The sequence below is a fragment of the Theobroma umbraticum genome, unplaced genomic scaffold, assembly GCF_002168275.2.
Source record: "Theobroma umbraticum cultivar Fairchild unplaced genomic scaffold, ASM216827v3 scaffold_67.0, whole genome shotgun sequence".
NCBI lineage: Eukaryota > Viridiplantae > Streptophyta > Magnoliopsida > Malvales > Malvaceae > Theobroma > Theobroma umbraticum.
In genome coordinates, this window is record NW_018397262.1 from 2,144,473 (window position 1) to 2,157,236 (window position 12,764).

A 12,764-nucleotide genomic window follows, 5' to 3' on the forward strand; every position below is an offset into this window, starting at 1 on the left:
CTTGAGTTTAGGTTAGAATGTAGATATTTTTAGTGATTTTTCTAAGTAGTTTATTTTTATTAAGCTATTCTGTTTTATGCTCTTTCTATGTCTATTAGCTTTAGTTTAGTTATTACTTATTAGTTTTTATGTTTTGTCAAATTCCAAGAAATAAGGCTGAAATTGGTGAGGAAAGGTGCTTAAAGGACCACGGCTTTATTTGTATATGCCACAGTAGTTTGAGCATAACTTTCACTCCAAATGTTCAAATAATATGATTCTTGAGTCATTGGAAAGTTAAAGGACAGAGTTACAATTTTCATGAGACTACTTTGCCCAGTTCTACCTCAAATTTGGAGAAAATTACATTGGAATTTGATAGAGTGAAATAGAGAATGAGCGAAGACTAGAAGATAGGCTCGCATCATGGCATCGAGGGCCAATTACGCAACATCGAAAGTCGGTTTTGAATTTCTTGTCCAAATGTGAAGAGACTGTGAACTAGTGCATTGTGTTAGGAAAAAAAAAGAGAGAGTTCTAGTAAGGTTAAACACTTATTTGAAGCCAATATAAAAAGCCAATTATGCTAGGTTAAGGAAGAAGAAAGTTTTTAGTTTTTAGAAAAGTTAGCCACTAGAAATTCAAGAAGTCAAGCATCAAAATGGAAGATTGAAGATCAAGATTGACAATCATTGTTCTCTTTTTCTTATTCTAGTTTACTATCCTTGTAATTTTTAATGGTTAAACTTCGAATGATTTTTATTTCAATTATGAGTAGTTGAATTTCTTTTATCTAGGATTCCAATTGAACTCACATGTGGTCTAAATTTTTAATCTCTTTCTTGATTATTTTCAATGGTCTTGGATTGTTTATTCCAATCTGTTCTTAATACTTTTAATTGCTTAGCTACCAATTAAATTGATCAAGAAACCTAAACACATTACTTGGAATAAGGAGTTTAGTGTCGGTTAAGGTTGGGATAGCATATGATCATATTTATTTGTTTGAATGAATAAATTGATTTGTGTATGAAACAAAAATATACCTATATGCCATATGTAGCCATTTTTAGAGCTTGAACTTAATAATTTTGTTTTAATTTCAATTCATATAGTAATAGAGTGTTTTGGTTAAAATAGATATTTTTATAAGAACCACAGAAAAGCCTTTTAAATAATTAAGGACTCTAGATTAACAATACGATCCTTTGAAATAAGTTAAGTGAGAGAGATAAAATTTAGATGGTGTGTGAAGGATATTGTAATCCTAGAGTTGTTTTGGTTTTTTTTTTCAAGTTATATTTGCTTTGATTTTTAATTTTGTTTCTTGTTAATCAATTTTTATTTTAATTAGTTATTTGATTTCAATGGTTTGGATAAAACTAAATTGTGATAATTTTAGTACTTAAGAAAATTTTAGATCAATTCTCTGTAGAATTGACAATCTACTTGCCATTATATTATCTGTTCGTTGCATATACATGCGTAGGTAGAAAATTAGATAACAGTGCTCATACTGGTTAAATCATTTCTTGATAAATTGAAATGTTCAAATGCTTGGTCTAAAAACCATTCACAAAATATGCTTCATGTTTGAGCTTAAATGAGTATTTTAAGATTGAATTATTGCCTAGGCTCATAAATATGATCAGCATGAACTTTTTGAGCTTCATGAAAACTATCTTTAGTTCATCCATTGTTCTTTGTCAAGTCGTATGCTTAGATGATATTTAGTCTTGATTGACCTTAATGTTTAAAGCTTAAAACTTGACTTGAGCTGTCCATTTGAATATGAATTTGATTGTCAAGTTTGATCATGACATATATTGTGATGACATAGTTGAAATATTTTTTAACATGCATTTAATTGTTAACTATGTTTTCCATGAGTGTATATGTTTCCATGATCTAAAGACTTTATGTGCATCCAACTTGAGCTTATAGATTACCAATTGAATGCTCATTTCTTGAACTTTGACAATTGGTATTCATTGATGGTTGGATGCCTAATTTAAATATATTCATGAGTTGAATGTTTTATTTTCATCATTTCATAACATTTGGTATTACTCATGGATTATGAAGATTATTGGGAAAAAGCATATATCTTGAGATTCAAATGCTTGCATCTTGTTAAATTAGTATATGTATATACCTTTTTGGAAGAATGAAATCTTGCTTGCATTTCGTGGAATAAATTGGAATCATGATTAGTGAAGATAGCCAAAATCTTTCTTATAATCATGCTTGTTCTTATTTGATCATGACATTTCTTTATATGATTGCAATATGTTCTAAATGCTTTGGTAATGCTTCATTGATAATGATATTTTCTTACATAAGTTGGAGAATATTTGTTGAAATGCTAGCTTGAAAATGATTTGGAAGAATGCTTGCCAAAAGTGCTTAATGTTAATATTCTCTTGATATATAATGATATGATCTTATTGTGAAAATTCTCCTTGAGTTATCCCTCTTATGAATTGGAGAATTCTTTTAAAATAATTGATTGGTATTGCTTGCTTGACAATGCTTATTGATGCTTGAAAATGATTAGGAATGATACTTGATAACAAATGATACCTTGGACATGCATTGGAACTAATTTGCATATATTTCTTGAAAATATGAGTGTTTGATACATATATTGAACATCAATTTAAATGCTCATACTCTTTTAGTTCCATGAGAACTTAAGTATTGAATGAATATGTTGAATATCTATTTAAATACCAATCTATTCTAGGCTCATGATTTCTCTTCTAATATTTGATTTATTAAGAATCACTAACAATTTGTGTTAAGCTTATGATATCCTAAGGGGGCGTTAATCATTGTCGTTGGTATCATGAGCAATTAAGATCTTCAACAATAAAGTTTGGTGAGAATTCAACATTTGGTGTTCTTCATTATCGGTAACATCTTTAAAACACCAAATTGATATTGTGACATATATTGCTTTTCACTTAAGCTTGAATGTTGAAATGCATGATTGGTATCAAACTATAAGTTTTCTCAATTGGCATCTAGCTTTAAGGTCCATTAGGACTTATATTGTCTTTTCGTACTTGAACATTAAATTAACTGTATTTTTCTTAAATATACTTGAAATGCTTAATATGCTTGAAGTCCTTTAAAAATAGGGAACCTTTACTAGAGTTTTACCAATTCATAAAATATGCTTTAAAATGATTATATTGCTTGAAATTGCTTTTATGCATATTTGCTTTTAGAAAGGGGAAGATTTTACTTATATCTATCAATTTGTATTTTGAGCCTTATATTGATCTTTAACACTTGGTATTAGAGTTGAATCTTGTTGATATTATGGCCTATGTGCTTATTGGTTATCTTTATGCTTATCTTTCTTAAAATTAATGAATGGTATGCTCACATTTTGACCTCACACACTCATATGTGTGTGTGTGTGGCATATTTTTATTAATGTCTCAATACTTGGTCATAGTTGAGTGGTTAAATAACTTTATGCATCTCTTTATGATTTAGTTGAGGATATTAAGTGCGTATATATGATGACTTCATGGATTAATGATTACATATCCTGGGTCTTAATGCCTATATTTTTTTATGATTTTTGTTAACCATTAGTTCTTGAGTTTATGTGTTTAGTGCTCACACTTATTAACTTTTTGGATGTAACAAAAAGGGGGAGAAGGTTTATGAGCAAATTTGATGCATATGTTGAGGGGGAGAATTAATCTTAAATCATTTCAGATGCAAATTATGCTCATTGTTTTGTCATATCAAAAACAAAAAAAAAAATTGTTAGCTTTAAAATGAGTATAGTTAATTTTGATTATGACAAAATGATCAAATTTGCTTGAACATTATTTAAGTGATTCTTGACAAATTTTTAACATGATTTAACTCTCATACATTTGTTCTTACATAATTATAAGCTTGATTCTTGAAGTTATCGAACTACATCTATAACCTTGTATGATTTAGTTGTTTGAGTTTATAATCCCTCTAACATTTATCCTTGAGATGTTAAAACTGCAAGTTAGGTGCATAAGCGGTGGAATTTATCTCAAAGCATTCAAAGATCATCAATCTATACTACACCAAGCTTGCTTCAAGTCAAGAAACTCAATTATCACTCAACATTTGATCACGAAGAAGATATGGCCAAAGTTACATGCTAAAGTGTCAAGGAATCTTGAAGAAACAAAGGTCTAATCGATCCTAGAGCAAGGCAAGTCAATCCTATGGTAGAATGGGCAAAAAAGGATAAGGAAACTTGAAAAATACACAACCATAGTCGACCCTATAAATTCTATAGTCAACCCTATAACAAGATTGATGAAAATTTATGAAAAAATGAAGCCATTATCAACCTTGACAAAGCTATAGTCAACTCTCTAAGCTTTGATGTAAAAAATACAAGCTTTCTAAAAGTGGATTGACAAGAGAACTTCTATACTCGACTATAGATGACCATTAGACATAAAATTCAAAAGGAAAATAGCTAGTTTCTTATTTTAATCATCTTCAGCAGCTCTAAGACTCCTCCAACTATAAAAAAGACTATTTGGAAGCATTTCAAAATGAGGAAAGAAGGAAAAGGGCCAAACTCTAGACAATCATGGTCTTGAAAGAAAAAAGAGAAAAACCAAGCAAAACCAAATCTACTTGAGCTAAAAACTTCTTTGTGTTTACACTCCATTCTTTATATCCATTGTTAGGCATTCTTCCTTCATTGTACTAATCTAGCAAAATCAATCTTTTAGAGGCACTCTTGTTATTCTTTGTAAAGGTTCTAACTTTGCCTTGAAAAGTTAGTGTATGAGTTGTGCTTACTCTCGATAAAAGGTATTGTAAGGGTTATCATTTGATCTTGTTAAAAAGAAAGAATCTTCTTTGTAGATTATGTAAGGGTTATTACTTAATCTTGTTAAAAAGCAAGAATCTTTTTGTGAATTGTGAAAGGGTTATTGCTTGGCCTTGTTAAAAAGTACAAATCCTTTTGTAGATTATGTAAGAGCTATCCCATTAAAAAGCAAGACTCCTTTTAGTGGATTGGAGATTACTTTATAAGCCAAGGGAGTGGATATAGGCACTTCAGAAAACCGAACCACTATAAATTCCTTATGTTTTGATTTACTTTTATGCTTTATGAATTTTGCTGATAACTTATTTTAGAAAAATCACTTACCTGTTTTTTTTTTTAACACAAGTAGAAATTTTATTTTGAAGAAGGTTTTATTTTTACCTCGTGTCTTCATTTCGTTATTTTGCTTCATTTCATTTCACTTCAAGAAAAACTATTTCATTAGTTGCATGTTTATTAAATCTTTCTCAATCATCACTACTTGCCTATCTCTTGTTGAAACAATTTCTTGATATATTTTCCTTAAATTATACTTGTTTAATCTACATTTGAAAAACGTTTTAAGCATTTTAAAAATGTTCATTTGTCTATGGTTATATATATATATATATATTATAACTGAAAGAAGGAAGATTCAAACCTTATTCTTTAGGTAGGGGGATCACATACCAACCAATGAATTAAATGTTCAAGTGCAGATCATTTGTCTGTGGTTGATTGAATAAACTTGTTAAATTCATCAACGTTTTCCTTGGAACTTTTCCTAAAAGCTTTCAAAATGAGTTTCCCATCTAGAATAAACTATCAAGTCTTCATATTCGACTTTGTATTTGTCTAAATAGTTTTTGAAAAGGTTTTCCATAGAAGAAATACAATCATAATCGACTAGAGCTTCTCCATTGTCTACTATAGCAATTTGTACTTCATTCTTTAAAAATTTTTAAAATTCAATTCATCTCTTTCTTGGATATTCACTCTTTTAGCTAACATTTCTGATAACATTGATTTTAGGCCCATACTGACTGGGTCAATTTAAATAAATTATTTTATTTTTTATTTTTTTAATTTGGAAGAAGGAGGATTCGAATCTTAATTTTTAAGCAGGGGATTATACATCAATTAATGAATCAAATACTCAAATATAAATAATATATTTTATTTAATTTTAATATACAAATATATTCATATAATAATAAAAGAATAATTAATTGGGAAAAAAGCTCGAATAAGGCTATTAAATAAGGAGGCCTAGTAAGCCCGACCATACTCATGGACACCTTTGCTACTATATTTGATGCAAAGATACTAACCCCTTTGTCTCATTTAAATTGTCAAATGTTAACTTTGATTTGATAAACAATTTTTAATTTGATCTCTATTATTTTAAATATTTTAATTAATGAAATTTTATAATATATAAAAATTATTTCATTCAATTTTTTTACAAATAGTTTTTTATAATTTTATCAATGATTAATATAAATAGATGTCAAAGTTTACAAAGTTTTTACTAATAAAAACCAATACTTGACAAATTTAATGAGAAACGATCAATATTCTAAACAACACCTAAATAAACAAATACCATTATTGCTCTCGTTGATATAAAAAGAAACGATTTAAATTTGAATTCCTAAATAAATTTGTATTTCCTCAAGAGAGAGAGAGAGAGAGAGATTTACACCTTGGGATGACAAGTTGGCATGTGTAATTGTTGTTAGAGATTTGAATGTCTCACTTGTCTTCAAAATGAGGACTTTAATAATGAATTAGGCAACGCATAAATTAGATCCCATTTGATGGTATTTTTTAATATTGAGAAACCTTATATATATATATATATATATATATATGTATAAAAGGTTGTGGTTTCCACTCAATCTCTCGTACTCGACTCGACGCGAGCTGAGTTGACATAAACTTCTAGGCATGAGTCCAGCCTACAATAGTTTGTATTAAATTATTTTATTAAAACATAATTATTTTATTTTATTTTAATTTTATGATATTAATATAAATTAATATTTCATTATTTTAATAACAAAATCATAATTAAACAGACAAGTTGGACCATGGTGGAGCTTTGCAAAGTAGGTCAGACTCAACTCGTAGATACATCTATTATGAGACCAAGCTTCCCCCGTGGGAAACAAGAGTATTGTTTTATGAGAAAAAATAAAATAATGTTAAGAGGTCCGGAGCCCTCGTTGGATTCCAACTCCCAAGTGTCTGTGCACCAAACAGACCAAGTTGTCCTTAGATTAATAGAGGCAACTAGGCCATATTTTCAATCATTACTGTCAGGATGGAAAAAGAAAGATCCGTTGAGTGAAACCAAATTAAAGAAAGACTCCAAGAAAGTATTAAAATGATAATTGCAATAATTTACTCAACCTGGTAAAGCTAAAAAATTGTTTTGAATAGTTCAAATTTTAGTAATATTTATAAATAAATATATATATTATTTATGTAAAAAAAATGACTTGGATTATTTTTGAAAACGACGCGAATTTTTCTTTAGCTAAGTCTTTAGAGTGTGCCACATGCTCTTTAACGTAAGTCAATTGGATAATTTACCCTGGTAATAAAAGCTGATACAATAAACTAACAGAGTGTGATGTACTTGGAATGTTCCACGTCATCTCTTTGTCAATCAACTTGACTAACATGTCATAATGACCATAGGTGGTGTAACCAACATAGTTTACTCACTAAATTGGAAAAATCCAGAATTGATTATCCACATGTGAAAAAGCATAAATTCAGTGACCTGGTGTGAGATCACATGTGATAGTTGACAATGTGGCTAAGACTTTTGCGAAAACTAAAATTATATTTGTTTTTTCAACAATAACATATTATTTTAGGCTATATAATAGAACAAGTCTCTCTTATTTTATCAAATCTCATCTCTGTCTTTTCAAAATTTAATTTTTTTTCAAAAGTTTAACTCTGCAAATAGATTTAAAACCTTGACACATGCAAATTTAAAATATATTTAAATAAAAGTTAAAGATCCAAATAAATCTTTGAACTATGCTCAAAAAATCAATTGAGTTTATATCTTTTTATTACGTTCAAATAAATTCCTGAATTTTTATTTTATATCAAATAACGCTTTTCAATAACTGTTAATTAACGAAAGTTAGTTAATTCTACAATTGTCAATCTTATGTAACGTCATCTGCTATATGACATGTTGACATGCCATTTTGATGATGCCAATGCCACGCAGTATTAAAACTTGCTAACTAGGTGTTGTATTTTCTCTTTTTACCATCCACATATCTAAAAATAACAAGATCACAAAGTAACATCTTTAAACCCAAGAAAGCATTATCCATGGCCAAACACAACCTTTGTCCATACCATTGTCAAACAAGCCTTGAATGATGCTCACTAGAGAAATGCAATGGTTGCTGAGTTTAATGCTCCTGTTAAAAATAATAGATGGACACTCATACCATTTACCTCCAATAAGAACATAATTAGCTAGAAGTGAGTTTTTAGGGTAAAAAGGAGGTTAGATTGTTCCATTGACAAGTATAAGGCTTGGCTAGTAGCTAAGAGCTTACTAAAGGCCTGAAATTGATTATCAGGAAACATGCGGCCCAATTATCAAGCTTACAACTATCAAGACAATCCTTTGTATTGCATTGGCTTCTAGTTGGAAAATATAACAACTTGATGTAAATAATAACTTTCTTCAACGGACATTACTTGATGAAGGCTTAGCCTTTTGGATTTGTGGGAGAAGACAAGCCGTCTCACATCTACGAACTAAAAAACGCCATTTATGGATTAAAATAGGCCCCTAAAGCATGCTATCAAGAGGAACACTTCCTTACTTAATATGATTTTCAAAAATCAACATTAGATGCCTTTCTGTTCATTTACTTAAAAGTGTTTGTCTTAATTTATTTCTTAGGTAGATGATTTTCTCATTACAGGGAACAAGACTATAGCCTTAACTGCCTTCTTCCAGTAGCTTGCCAGTAGATTTTCGTTGGAGGACCTTGACAATCTCAACTACTTTCTTTCCATTAAAGGGATTCAAACTTCCAAAAGATTATTCTTATCTCAACAAATATGCATTCGATATCTCCTAGAAATGTTTGACCTATCCAATGCTAAACCAATTACAACAGAAATGGCCACCACTATTAAGTTTTAACTTAAAGATGGCTCAAGACCTATTGAGTTAACACTTTACAGACAACTCTTTGATTCATTATAATATATATCTCTTTCTCACTAGGTCTGGCATAGCACATTCAATCAACACGTTGTCTTAATTCATGTATTACCCTAGCTAAGCAGTCTAATCTTGCCTAAATAGAGTTTTAAAAAATCTTAAAGGTAATCTATTATCGAAGAAATAATCCTCTCTTTAACTAGAAACATTCATTGATACAAATTCGGTTGGGAACTTAGATAGCTTAGTCGTTACTTATATAATTTACCTTGGTGGTAATCCTATCTCCTAGAAGTCTTCCAAACCAAAAACTGTTGCTAGTTCATGAATTGAGGCTAAATACAAAGCCATTGCCAATACTACCTCTAAATTAGTTCCACTCAAGAATGTTTGTCTAAACTCCAAATTTCACTATCCTCTACACCTATCCTTCACTGTGATAACTTGAGGCAACCTATCTAAGTGATAACCCTATCTTTCATTCTTGAATGTAACACCTTAACTTAGACTATCACTTTGTCTGAGAACATGTCAATTCAAGTGTTTACAAAGTGCCTTACATTTCCACTCATGATCAATTAGATAATGGTCTAATAAAGCTTCTCTCTCAACAGAGATTTCTTCTCTTCAGATCCAAGGTGGTTGTAGTTGGTGACTTCATTATCTTTGGGGCGGGTGGCGACATATAAAGGCAATATAATTTCAGCCCAAAACAGCAGCACACCCTAGCACTAAACCAGAGCTCAATGCAATGCTCGACAACAACAATACAACCATTGACAACATCTAGTTGTAAGCTAAGCAACATTAGGTATTAAACCATAATTGTAAAATCAAGTATAAACATTTGACAGTGGAAGAATCACCAATGGATTTACATAGGGTGGAAAACTTTAACCAAATGGGAGCCTCAATGACCACTTACCAAAGGGGGATGGAAATACGACTTTCCAACGATGCCAATCAAGGTCTACTAATATGAAATTGAATACAATTTACATGTGCTAAGATATAAAATCTCAGTGAGTAGAAATGAGGAAGGGGAACAAACAAAATAAAAAAGTATTTACAAATATCATTTGAAATAAATATGCATATTCCTTAAACCAATGCTCAATCATCCATATATTCTACACCTTAGGACATTATAAAGTCCAACAAAACCTCTCAAGTGTTAGGAGAGATAATATAATTATAATCGAGCATAAAACCCTTCAAGCAAGTTGGAAATCATCAAGTTAGCAGCTAAGAATCAATACTTGTACCCAAGATGTCGATACTTTTCAAGCATAATGCTTTTCGCTTTCAAGGTCCTGATACCTTAGGTAAAGTTATTGATACCACTCATCTAGAATACTTTGAATCTCCCCTTGCAACCAATTTTCTAGCTTCTCTTAAGTAAAATCCAAAAAAGGAATTCAACCTTTGACTTCCCTAGTCAATTTCCAAACATCATTCAACCCAAAATATATGTTCAAACACTAGTTCCTTGGATCATTTTCTCAATATATCTATCCTCATCCAAACAATCCATATTATACAATAAAATTATAATATTTACATGCCATGCCCCAAGAATTATGCAATATGTGCATGATCCTTTAATGATGTTTTCAAAACATATTTCTGACACATGATCCAAAATATGCAATGCATGTACACAACGTGCCAAGGCATGTAGGTTCAAAACATGGCGAAGCATGTGGTTTCAAAATGTAATAAGGCACATAGGTTTCAAACATGTTAGGGACATGGAACATATCAAAAAATGACATGTCACAAAACAAAACATGTTAGGGACATGTGACCCATAATGATGCTGATATTCAAAACATGTTATGAACATGTGAGTCATGATGATGATGTACTCATGATATGCTAAACATTCAAGCCACAAGATAGCCATTCAAAACATATGAAATGTATGTGATTAAAATTACAATTCATGTAAATCATAATCTAACTTGCAAGCCAAATATTCATCACACCAAAACATTCTAGCAACACATGATCTTATCATTATAGAACCTATTTGGCCTAGATTTTTTTTAACTTAAAAACTATTATGAAGCTCTTATGAAAAATAATAGCTTTTAAAATTAAGCTAAATCTGTTTGGTAAATTTACTTTTATAAGCTTTTTTTATAAATAAGTTGTTTGACAAAATAATTTATATAAGTTCTAATTTTGATTAAAATTACCATAAAGGGTATTTAATAAATAATTTTTTATTAATCACAAATTCTTTTGTTCATAATGGAAAAAATTTAACTTAATTTTTTTATTTATAAAAAGTATAAAAGTATTTTTATATAACATAAAGTTTATAATTAACAATAAATCATATAAAAATGAAAACAGATAATGTTGGAATTATTTTTAATAAATGAGGATATTTTTGAAATGAAAAGAATAATTTTCCTAAAAAGAAGCATATTTTTATAAAAAGAGGAGAGAAAGCTCCTTTTTGGAACTTTTTCTAAAGCTCTTCTTTTCAAAATTTTATTCTTTCAAAAAAATCTACTTATTTTTTTAAAAGCTTTTCCAAATTCCTGTTTGGCTTGGCTTTTGCTTTTAAAAGGTGGATAAGTTGAAAATAAGCCTAGCCAAACAAGCATATAGTCTCAAAACTTGCTAAGGCATGTAGTTCAAACATCATCCACAATCCAAACTCAATATATATTTGAAAGAGTAAAACCATTAAAAGGTTTGTTCCCCACAAAACCATTTTTATACATATATAGGTACATGTACATAACATATACGCATTTCAAAGCCATGTTCAAAACATGGCGACAATCATAATTCAATCCACAAAATTTGGCATCAAAAGCATTCCCAATGCTATTCCAAACACTATAAGCATTCTCAATATTATTCTGAACATGCTTATGTATTTATATATCAAAATACTTTGAAAACGTCATAACTACTCACCTAGACAAAGTATGCTATTCTAAGCATTCTCTAGCACCTTTCGACGAACACTCGACCTCTTTAAAAGCCAACTTTTCAACAATACCTATCCAAGATTAATCCATTGTTCATACGTTCATTAGGCATAACATTCATCAATAACCATAAATCCTTTTACCAACTTATCCTATCAACCTTAAATCCAAAAATTAGCAATTAAAATCCAACCTAACTATATGAGTTATTCTACAGCTAGTTAAAAGTTTAATCAACTTTACCTTAGTGAGCTTGAGAATACTAAAACCACTCAAAAAAATCTAAGTTTTTAAAAGCAAAAACATTTCAATGATCCATAATTTATGGATGAGGAAGCCTTATCTTTAGATGTCTTGGAAATCAAAATATGAACTTAGTTATGCTTCTAACATGCTTGAATCCCTTGAAACTAGTGAAGAAGAAAGAAAAGAAAGGTTGGGAAATACAAAGAAAAAGTTTTTGAACCATTTAGAGTAAAGATAGAGCTTTTTAGGGCTTAAAATTTTACGAAAAAGTCTATTTTACCCTTTTTTTTAACCTACGTCAAAGGTATTGATACATTTAGAATACGTATCCATGCTTTTAATCTGGGTTTGAAGGTATCGAGACTTGTTCATCTAGTCTCAATAATTCTTTAATCAAATGCATTTCTGGGCTTCAAGTATCGATACCTTATGAATATGTATCAATAATTTTGTTCTAGAATGTAGTTTTCATGACCAAAACCAAAACATTTGGCCCTCTCTAAGTCCCAACTTTTAAATAAACTCATTTGGTAACCAAAAC